This window comes from Heterocephalus glaber, unplaced genomic scaffold (assembly GCF_053883595.1).
Source record: "Heterocephalus glaber isolate CG9 unplaced genomic scaffold, H.glaber_assembly_v1.0 deba00001553, whole genome shotgun sequence".
NCBI classification, from domain to species: domain Eukaryota; kingdom Metazoa; phylum Chordata; class Mammalia; order Rodentia; family Bathyergidae; genus Heterocephalus; species Heterocephalus glaber.
Window position 1 is genome coordinate 25,624,509 of NW_028258344.1, and position 10,213 is coordinate 25,634,721.

Genomic DNA, 10,213 nt, shown 5'->3' on the forward strand with positions numbered 1-10,213 from the left:
CAAGGTGTTGTCCTCAGACTTCAAGTCTGCTAGGTCATCTTGAACTTTCCAGCTTCTAGAACTTGTGAAGCAATAATTTTCTATTATTACCCACTCTGAAATAGCAGGAATGGACTAAAATGATATCTTACCTGTTTTTTTCTTTAATTTTTCTACTACAGTCTTCTGTTGTGTTAATATATATAGTCTTCTGTACCATTTTAATCCCATTTAACTTAGTTTCTTTTAATATAGCTGACCACTAACAGCATAGAGACTTCAAAGTGCACACACAATGAAGAGTACAGATTTAACAAAATTCATTTAAACAAAAAGCAATAAACACAAAGCAACTACAATAAGAAGAAACACCACCAACAACAATGAAACCCCACTAAGGAATGAGTTATAATAGTCAAATGCATAACATCCAATATTTCATGTTTTCAAAAAAATATATAAAGTACACAAAAAACAAGAAACTGGCTCAGACACTGAAAAATTTTTCACCAGGAAAAGTATAATTTGATTTAGTTTCTTTTACTACATTTTTTTGAATTATTTTTTTAGTGGTTTTGTTGGTGATCATAATTAATGCTTTTATTTTAAACAAATTAGTTTGAATTAATATAAACTTAATAGTATATAAAAATATACTTCCATCCTTTTCCTTTTATACTGTATAAATTATACTTTCCTGCATTATGTGCCTATAAACTAAGATTTATAATCATTGCATTATGTACTTAGAAGACTCATTTTAGCATTTCTTATAGAGCAAATATATTAGTAATGAACACTCAGCTTTTGTTTCTCTGGGAATGTCTTAATTTCTTTTTCATTTTTTGAAAATATAAATTTCAAATAATTTTGAAAGTATAAAGTATAAAGTTCTAGGTTGACCATTTTTTCTTTCATTACTTTGAATACGTAATTCCACTAGCTTTTGCCCCACATTGTTTCTGAAGAGAAATCAGCAGTTAGTTTTATTAAGGTTCTCTTGTATCCTTTTCTTTCTTGCTGCTTTTCAAATTCTTTGTCATTGACTTTTTTTCTGGTGATGGTGTTCAGGCCTTTGTGGATGCTCAGACAAGTGCGCTACCATATGAGATGGACAGCAGAATACAGGAGGTCTGTTCCTGAGTGCTTTTGGCATGAATACCTGGTAAAGAAAGGTGTTCATGCCAAAAGGAGATGAGATTTGGTAGAAGTTAAGTCTCAAAGGAAACCTTATAGCATACCACATGGAATGCTCAGACGTGACTTCCGAGTTGGTCATGGAGCACAATCATGAAACGAGGGATCCTGCAGAGAGAGCACAGCCTAGGGTGAGGAGTGCAACAGGCAGCGGTCCATGTGGATGAGGCAGTAATTCCATTCTTGAAGGGGGGATTTGGAAGGACACTTCCACCATGGTGGCGTCACATAATTTGGTGAGTCAACTTTGTTGACTCTCATTTTCTGTATTTGTGAAACAAATACTGAAAAATATCTTTATAGGTTCATTATGAATATCAAATATAACCACACATGGAAAAGCCTTGTATTGCCTGGTACACTGTAAGGAGTCACAAAGAATTCTCTATTACCATATTGTTTTCAGCTTCTCTAACAGCTATAACAACCATTCTGCAGGGCATTCAGTTTTCAGAAGTGAACAAGTTTTTGCTCCCAAGAGGTCTTGTTGGAAGGGAGGGATAGGTACCAAAAAGATAAGGGAATGCAATGTGACAGGTGTTCCAGTGTTGCTTGGATACCATAGGCTGACCTCCGGGACACTGGCTTGACTTGGTATTGAAAGAATGAGTAGTCCAGTCGCTGGGCAGGGAGGTGTGAAAGGGATGCCGGTGTGGTAAGAAGGCTGAGGTGTTGGGTGGCATTGATGAGGCTGGGGAGGCTTGAGGAGACAGATGATGAAAGTCTTGGCTATCTTCACTTAGGAACTTGGATTTATGCAGAACATATTGAGAAGACAATGAAGTATAAAAATTAAGCCGGTCATGGTTGCACAGGCCTTTAATCCCAGCACTACTGAGACATGAGGATTGCTGTGTGTGTGAGGCCAGCCTGGGCTGCATAGTGAGTTCAAGGCCAGCCTGGACCATGTAGCAAGTCCCTGTCTCAAACAATCCGTTTGCATTTTGCAAGGTTCTATCTATCCTACAAAAAGATAATAGATTGGAGAGGGTAAACAATGTAAGGAGACTCTCTCTGAAAACAAATGGCAGAATTCATCAAAATATTCTGTGGTAAATGGAATACACTCCTATTTCAGCTGAGAGCTAGCTGGGATGCATAACCTGATTTAGCTACTACACTTTCTTTTTTGTTTTGCTAGTACGTCTTCTTAGAGGAGGTGGTCACTCATTTAAGATAAATCTCTTTGGGATGTATCTTATTTAGGTCAGCAAGTCGGTAAAACTGCAACCCATCACTCCAGCCTTGGGATTTCCAATTTGTCCCATGGTAGTTTTTCAAATGTTATCGTGGGTTATTACACATTGTTGACACTAGGGAGCACCCTAAGCCCACTTTAAATGAGAAGACCGCACCTCCTCCGTGTGTGAGAAATTGATAACAATCAGGCTTTTATTAATTGAAACGTTGAAATGGAAACGGTTGTTTCTAAATGAGGCAACAAGACAGGCCAAATGGTGGAAATGAGTCTGAGCGCAGGAAGTCTTTGGAAATCTGCTTCTGCTTCATTTCAGAGTGCAGTGCCTCAGTGCAGACCACCGAGGCCTGGCTGCAGGTGAGGAGAGGTGTGCGTCCCCCTTAGGGGCGGCCTTCCCCCAGGCCAGGGGTCCTGCGACTCTGCTAACCCGGAGGTAGTTCAGTCCCCTGGGAAGTCTGCTACTGCTCCCCACGGAATCCTCGTAAACCCCAGTGATCTTGTGGAGCTGTGGGCGGGAGGTCGAGACAGTGGGGAGCCAGGCAGCCCTGGAGGAAGGGTCTGTGGACAGGGCTGAGGGCTGGGCAGGCGGGACTCATGTGAGCCCCAGGCGCTGCACTTCCTTCAGAGCAGCAGCTCTGCTCGCTTCCCCTTCCAGGCATCCTGTTGCTTCCCGCACTTCTTGCATTTCATCTTCACAGGTGTCCTCTGAGGCAAGCATCTCTTACTCTCCACTTCGGTGAAGGAGGAGGTGAACTCAGCAAAGCTGCCCTCCGGCCTGAGTGGCCAGGGACTGGGCTGTACTATTAGTTAGTTTCCTATTGCTGCTAAACAGCTTCCACAAATGTTGAGGCTTGAAGTCCAACACCTACGGATCTTAGGGAACAGCAATCAGGGTATGGGTAGGCCTGCCTTCACGAAGCCATAGTAGAATCTGTTTTCTCTTCCCTTCCAGCTTCCTGTGGCTGCTCGCATTCCTGCTCCCATGCCTTGGCTTATGGCCCCCTACTCCCTCTTCAAAGCTAGCCTTGCTGCGGGGCTCTGACCCTTCTCAAATCTTCATACCCTCTGTGACCACAACTGGAAATGTTCTCTGATTAGGACCTGTGAGAGAACAGGCCCACCCGTACAACCCAGTGCAATCTCTCCATCTCAAGCTTTTTAACTTGTTCACCAAATTTGCAAAGTCCCCTTTGCCATGCACGGTGACACAGATACAGTTTCTGGGGATTAGATGTGGACATCTTTAGGAGTTTAAATGAAGATTGCTTCATGAGCTGTCATCAGTTCATGACAGTGAGATTTTGTTCAGTGTTTTGATTTTAAATAAAATGGAGACAGGCCATGAGATTTCTTTCTTGTTGATTATTAAAACACTTAACAATCTGTGCTTAAGTCATTTCTAGACACCTAGCTAAGCATGACCATATAAAGTTTATTTATGAAACTCCTGTTGTGTTCCAGGTGTTGGGAGCAATTCTACATGATTTTTGGCAAAAATCATTTCACAATGAAATCATGTAGAATTGCTCCCGACCTATCTCCCTTTCTTTTTGTTTTATGTAAGGGTACTTTTAGGGAAAAGAGAGCACGCCCAACAATGGCTTGTGTGTATTGTGAGGACCTATAGTGTGCTTGACTGGCTTAGTTGCTTAGTTGTCTATAATAAGCTGTTTTTCAAAGGGCTATCCCTAACTGCGGTTAGGGGACAAGGGGCACAGGTTTTATCCAACTGCTTTGAGCTGAGAGGGGTCAATGTAGGGAAGACTGCAGTCAGGGGCCCCTTCTACAGAGCTAATTTAATGCTCCTTAAGTGAAAACCATGTTATAAATTAGCAATAAAAACCCTCTTTATAAAGTATATCTGGTAGATATTGGTAAAGATATTGGTAAATGTCTAGCATATTTGTTGATACTATCTGTATGATCACTTGGAGTTTGGCAGTCCACAGGCAAGAATGAGCAAAAGAAAAATTTTAAAATAGATTACAGCATACATAGTCAAGGTATAAGCACTAAAATATAAAGGGTAGTTTTGGGAAAGAAGTATGTTTAGAAACTTTTTATGAGACTAAAGTAGTGAATGTAAATTGTTGACTCATAGACCCTCCACTAAATGGAGATATAAATCAGATATATTTATTTTTTAAATTTCTCTTAAATTTGGCTGTAAAAAGATTAAAAATCTAATAATTTTTAAAAAACAATTTTAGCTAAAATGCTTAAAACTCTTGTTGAACTCATATAAATTTTATCTTCAGTTATACTTTTCTACTGGGTGTTTGAAACCAAGTTATGGTGAGACCTACATTAAATAAAATTAACCTCTTGTTATCTAACAAGGCCAATTAAGTCTCCTTAGGCACTGTCTTGGAACCATGCATAGAGCCTCTTAGCTCCTCTGTCAGTGTCAATGGTCAGGATATGTCATGATCTTGCTTGACCATGTTGCTTTCTGTGAAAGGATGGGAGATTTTTTTCCTCCCAGTGACATTACTTTGGCACACTTTTTTGTTGAATCTTACTGTTTTGGTGTCCAGCAACCTCACTGTTCAGGAAGTTGGGTGACTCACCAAAGATGTAGGATCTTGGAGAAGGTTCTCTCATGTCCTGGATCTTTTTGTTGTTGTTGTTGACTGTGGAGGCTGGGGCTAAAATATTGGTGGTCTTTTTTTTTTCCCCATTAAGTTTATTGGTACATTTGAGGTATAAAATACAGTTATATTCATCATTGCGATCTTCTACCATTACATGAGTATCTTGGTTCTTATTTTTTTCCCCCTTCCTCTGCCCTCCCTTCACCCCCTCCAACCTTCCCTATTTACAAAGATTTTGTTTCCATTTCTTTCCTTGTCTCATATTTTTTCTTTTCCCTTTTCTCCCTTCCCCTACCCCTCCCACTTCCCCTGCACCTTTAGACCTTTTCTTCCTATTACACAATATCAATTATACATTTTTAAAATTACAATATCAAGATCTAGGAGACATCACCACAGATTTTACAGAATTTAAAAGGATATAGAAAGCATATTTCAAAAATTTGTTTTGAAATAAATTTGACAACTTCTAAGAAGTACCTTGGACCACAAATTAATGAAACTAACTCTGGAGGAAATATAAAATTTGAATAGCACCTATTAAAGAAAGTATATTCCTAGCTTGAAAACCTACCTATATGACAACAGCAGGCTCATATACATTTTAACTGATAAATTATATCAAACAATTAAAGCATAAAAAGAAGGAACACTTCTCCCCTCATTTTAGGAAATCAACATTGTGCTAATCCTAAAACTGGATAAAGAAAATAGAAGAAAAAAGCATGAACATAGATAGAAATTTGTTTAACAAAACAAACTATTAGAAGTCAGATCTGGCAGTATGTAGAAAGTGGTTTTGTTATAGGGATGGCAGTGTTGGTTCAGCATTGGAAGATCCACCCCCCAAAAGTCATCATTTTAACAGAGGAAAGGAAAAAGCCATATGATCCTGTCATTAGTTGGAGAAAAAGTATTGGACTAAATTCTACAGCTGTTCATGGTAAAAGCTATCAGGAGACTAGAAGTAGAACAGAACCTTCTCAACACATTAAAGACATGTACTCCATACTTCCAGCGAGAATGCCTTATACGAACGGAGAAGATACAATGCTTTCTCCTTAAAGTGGGGAACAAGGACAGATATGCTTACTCTTTATCTGTCCATTAAACTTTGAAACCTAGGCCCCACTAAAATAGTCTGGCAATAAAATGACACAATTAGGATAGGATTGGCAAGGTAGAAGCAAAATCTTTCTATGTAGATGAAATGATCATCTACAGAGAAAATACTAAGAAATCTCGAGGAGCCCCTAGAACTTGTATTTGAATTTAGCAGGATTAGAAAACACAAGGTATATATAAAATTCAGGTCTGTGTATACTTGCTATAAATGAAGAATTGGATATGGAAATTTAAAAGTTATGTAGGAGTACAAAGGACCTAGAAAAGCTAAAAAAACAAAAACAAAAACAGTGTTGGAAGATGTTTAGTACCTAATTTTAAGACTTCTTCTAAAGCTACAGTAATCAAGGCAGTGTTGTTGTAAGGAAAGACATATAGACCATTGGAATAAAACAGAGAATCTAGAAATAGAGCCACACATATATGGTCCACTGAGTTTTGAAAGATTATTTAACATTCGCATTTTATAGAATATAAATTCAATTCAAGAGCTGAGGAAGAGATAGTGTTTTCAACAAATGGCACTAGAACACTTGGTATCTACATACAAAAAAATTAACCTCAACCCTTTATTTCCATACATGAAAATAACTTGAAGGGATCTATGAACCTAAATATGAAAGCCTAAAAGTATAAAACTTTAAGAAGAAATTGTAAGGGAAAATGTTTATGAATTCAGGGTAGGCAAGAACTACCTAGGATACAAAAGACATGATGTATAAAAGAAAAAAATTGATAAATGAGATTCCATCAAAATTTAGAACTTTAAGTGACATCATTAAAATGAAAAGTAGTCCTTAAACAGACCATATTTACAATGCATATAACCTATGACTAGAATATATAAAGAATTCTTAGAGCTCCTTAATAGACAACCCAATTAAAAAGTAGCTATAAGAAGATGATAAATAGCCAGTATAGCACAAGGAAAGGTGTGAAACTCTAGAATCAGAAAAATATTAATCAGTACAATAACAAGATTGAATTATACACTCATTAGAGAGATGAAGTTAAAAGTTTTAAAAGCCTTGTCATGACTTTTTCTTTTTGTTGGATTCTCCCCCTTTGCATTTAATTTGTCACACCCAATGGATTCATTCTGCTGGGTTTCCTGGGGTTGTGATCCTCATTGTCTTTTCCTAGGATATTGTCTAAAATTTTTTGGAGTGCCGGTTTGATATTCATGAAGTTCCTGAGGTGCTCTTTATCATGAAAGTATCTTATTTCTCCATCACTTTTGAAAGATAGTTTTGCAGAGTACATCAATCTGGGTTGGAGGCTGTTTTCCTTTAGGGCTTGAAATACATCACTCCAAGCTCTTCTTGCCTTGAGGGTTTGCATTGAGAAGTCTGCTGTGATTCTGATGGGCTTTCCCTTGTATGTGATTTGTTTCTTTTCTCTCACTGCTTGTAGAATTTTATTCTTCTGTTGGATTTCTGGAATCCTAACTATTATATGCCTGTATGTAGATTTTTTTTGATTAAGGCTAGCTGGAGTCCTATACACCTCACTTATCTGTATGTCAAGTTCTTTTCCCCTCCTTGGGAAATTTTCTGCCATCACTTCTGTGAACAGTTTTTTTATGTTATCTGCACTCTCCTCTTTCTTCATTGACTCCAATCAGTCTTATGTTATTCTTCTTTGCATCGTCTAGCAGCTGCTGGATTGATTTCTTGTGTTCCTTTACAATTTTAAAGCAATTTTTCTTTTCCTGGTCACTAATTGCAATCTTATCTTCTATATGTGAAATTCTATCCTCACATTGGTTCATTCTGCTGTGCAGACTTTTGATGGAGTTTTTAATCTCCTGAAAATCTATTTGCATCTGTTTTATGGATTCCATTTGTTTCCTATGTTGGAATTCCATCATGTTCCTCAGATCCTCTATTTTTTTATCTGTGTCCTCTCTAGATTTATTAATCATGTCTTGTACCATGAGCAAAATCTTTGCTGTTATCTGAGTAATTATTTCTGATTTCATTTTTCCCAGATCCTCTTTTGTTGCCAGTTCAGAGAGTCCAGGTGGTTGAGTATCAGATTTTTCCATCTCGTTTCCCTTTGGGATTGCTGTAGGTGGTCCAGAAGTCTGTTTTTGAGGCTTGTTTATGTGTCTTCTCATTTCCGGGGGGGTGGGTGGGGGGTGTGCTTCTGCGAACTTAACTATAATTTTACCTGGATATTGGTCATTTTGAAATAAAAATATAGTTAGGAGACTGTTTTTATTGCCAATCATGTTTGTTCTAGTGATTGAATCCCTGTAGGAAGTTAACAGAAAAAGGTTTTAAATCAAGAACTATACATAATATTTTAGCATGACAATTGTGATATTATCTTTGTAATACACTTGAATGTGTATTGTTAAAGTCTCCCAGTCCCCCCCAAAACAACACATGAAAAAGGCTCTTACCTAAGTAGCTATCTTTTCACAGGATGTCACCTAAGGAAAATATATAAGCCTGAAAATATATGTACCTGTTACCATAAGTTGTTGGAGCATAAGTGAAAGGCAATTATCCGAATCAAAAGAAGGTTATTACTATAAACAATATGTTGGAAGATCCGTGCAATTAGAGGGCATGAATACATTTTGTACACCAGAAAAGTAGCAGTGGTAAGCATCACAATTATATAAAACCTTATGTCCTTCAATGTAGTTTGGTACCAAAAACATCTTTCTAATAACACCTTTTTGTTTATCCCACAGAAATTAATCTTTTGAAGATGAACAATGTAGACATATTATAATAATGTATTTAGAACTTAATCTTAGAACATTTTATAGTAATGTATTTGGAGCTTAACCAATGTAAACATTTTACAATAACATATTTAGAGCTTAAACTTCAATGATAACCAATGTAATCAATTTATAATAACATACTGAGACAATATTTGTTAGGGTGAATCTCCCATAAGGTTATGAAAATTATTGGGGGTACCTTTAGTGAATTAAGACCACAGTAATTATTCTCTGGGCAGCCACTTCTTTCTTTCTTTCTTTCTTTCTTTCTTTCTTTCTTTCTTTCTTTACTTAAATTCTTTTATTGGTACATTTTAAGTATACAACACATTTACATTTCTCATTGGGAACTTGTACCTTGACATGATGCATCTTGGTTCTTATTTTTTTCCCCATTCCTAGCCCTCCCTTCACCCCCTCCACACTTCCCTATTTACAAAGACTTTGTTTCCATTTTTTCCATTTCTCATCATTTTTCCTTTCCCTTCTTTCTTTTCCCCTGCCCCTCCCACAACACCTACCCCTTTGGGCCTTTTCTTCATATTTTGCATTATCGATTATTCATTCTAATCATTGGTACATTTTAGGAATACAATATAATGACATTCATCATTGGAAATTTGCACCTTTACATAGTCTCTCTTGGTTCTTATTTTGCACCCTTCCCCAGTCCTCCCTTCAACTCCTCCATCCCTCCCTATTTACAAAGATTTTGTTTCCATTTTTCCATTTTCTCATATTAATGCCATTCTCTTCTTTCCTTTCCCCTATCCCTCCCACTTCCCCCTCCCCTTTGCCTCTTTTCTTCCTATTTCACATTATGTATTATACCTTTTAGTCCCTATTTACACTTTCAGTTTCTCACACTAGAGAAACTATTTGGTATTTATACATGTGTGTCCTATTTATCTCACTTAAGAGTATTGCCTCAATGTGCATCCATTTAGCTATAAATTCCTCTAATTTCTCATTTTTTATGGCTGAGTAGTACTCCATTTTATTAAAAAAAACACATTTTCTTTATCCAGTCTCCAGTTGATGGGCATCTGGGCTGTTTCCAAGTTTTAGCTATTATAAATTGTGTTGCTATGAACATGGGTGCACATATATCACTGTGGTATGATTCTTTTAATTCTTTGGGGAAGATACCCAACAGGGAAATAGCTGGGTCAAATGGGACTTCCAGTCCTAGTTCTTTGAGGTATCTCCATACTGATTTCCACAGTGGTTCCACCAGTCTGCATTCCCACCAGCAGTGGAGCAGGGTTCCTCTTTCCCCACAGCCTGGCCAGCATTTGTTATTGGTTGATTTCATGATAGCAGCCATCCTTTCTGGAGTGAAGTGGAATCTCAGCGTTGTTTTCATTTGCATCTCTCAAA